This window comes from Salvelinus sp. IW2-2015, unplaced genomic scaffold (assembly GCF_002910315.2).
Source record: "Salvelinus sp. IW2-2015 unplaced genomic scaffold, ASM291031v2 Un_scaffold2921, whole genome shotgun sequence".
Lineage (NCBI taxonomy): Eukaryota > Metazoa > Chordata > Actinopteri > Salmoniformes > Salmonidae > Salvelinus > Salvelinus sp. IW2-2015.
Window position 1 is genome coordinate 14,260 of NW_019944218.1, and position 1,904 is coordinate 16,163.

Consider the following 1,904-nt stretch of genomic DNA (forward strand, 5'->3'; position numbering starts at 1 on the left):
AGTGTAGCTGTTGGGAGAGGTGAGCTAGCAGAGGTCCGGGCCTAGTAGAGGTGGGCTAGGCTAGAGGTCGGCCTAATTAGAGCGGAGCGCTAGCTAGAGTGGAAGACTGTTAGGGGCGCTAACTAAGGCGGAGCTAGATTTGGAGGCTAGCTAGAGGTGCGAGCTAGTGGTTAGGGTGAACCTAGCTAGAGTTGAGGCTAGCTAGAGTGTGAGGCTAGCTGAGATGGGACTATGGTTAGAGTGAGAGCCATGTTAAGAGTCGGAGCCTAAGTTAGAGGTGGACATAGCTAGAGGTTGAGGCTAGCTAGATGTGTGGAGGCTAGCTATGAAGAGGTGGAACCAGTAGTTAAGGTGGAGGCTAGCTAAGAGGTGGAGCCTAGTTAGAGGTGGAGCCTAGCTAATAGGGTATATACACCAGAATTAAAACTTAACTTTGAACTTAAACATAAACTGTGACTGTGCAACCCTGCAACGTTTTTAAAGTCATGGGAAAAGATATGAGTTTTCTCAGTGTTTATAGCTTATTAGTGGAGCTATGGAAGGGGCCCAAGCTGCAGAATAGCATACAGGAGAGAATGATGTGCTTAATAGAAGGCAGGAAAGAATGCGTAGGCCTCTTGGAATGACAACAACAAAACAGTTTGTTTGAAAGAACTTTCAGTTGCAGATTCATGTGAAAATATATTTAAATAGAATGGAAATGTATTATGTTAATGTCAAATGTCCAGTAGAGGAGGGGAGACAGTTTTTAGATACGTTGGAGATTATTCTGAGCAGAACAGAAAGGGCAGAGGGAGAAACGGAGATGGACATGGATCCTTATGGGACATGATGATAGGACTATATCTTTATGGGACATGATGATAGGACATGGACCCGTATGGGCAATGATGATAGGACATGGATCCTTATGGGACATGATGATAGGAATGGATCCTATTGGGAGCATGATGAATAGGGGAATGGGTTCATTGGACATGATGATAGACAATGGTTCATTATGGGACATGATGATAGGACAGGTGGACCTTATTGGGACATGATGATAAGGATGGATCCTCATTGGGACATGATGATAGGGACATGGTCTCATTGGGCACATGATGATAGGACATGTTCTTTGGGACATGAGAATAGGGACATGTCCTTTATGGAACATGATGATAGGACATGTTCCTTATGGGAACATGATGATAGGAATTTTTATGGGAACATTGAATAGGACATGGTATCCTTATGGGACATGATGATAGGACATGTTATCCTTATGGACATATGATAGGAATAGGATCTCATGTGGACATGATGATAGGCATGACCTTATGGGAAGCATGATGATAGGACAGATTGGGGACCACTCATATGGACATGGATCGATGAGGACATCGGATTGCTTTATGATGAATGCTTCAATGGTGACGAATGGATAGAATGAAGTAATGTAAGATAAAGATGCCTCAGGCAATAAACTACAAGGGTCTTCGTGATACGGAAGAGTGTCATACTACAGAGGTGTCGTGACACAGGAAGAGGTTAATAACTAGGAAGGGTCTTCGTGATACGGGAAGGTGTAATAAACATAAGAAGGGTCTTCGTGACACAGGAAGACGTGTAATAAACTACAGAAGGTGGTCTTCGATACAGGAAGAGGGTGTAATAAACTCAGAAAGGGTCTTCGTGACACAGGAAGAGTGTAATAAACTACAGAAGGGTCTTCGTGACACAGGAAGAGCGTGTAATAACTACAGAAGGTCTTCGTGACTACAGGAAGAGGTGTAATAATACAGAAGGGTCTTTCGTGATACAGGAAGAGGTGTAATAACTACAGAGTCTTAGTGATACAGAAGAAGGTGTAATAACTATCAGAAGGGTCTTTCGGTGACGACGGAAGGGTTTAATACTAC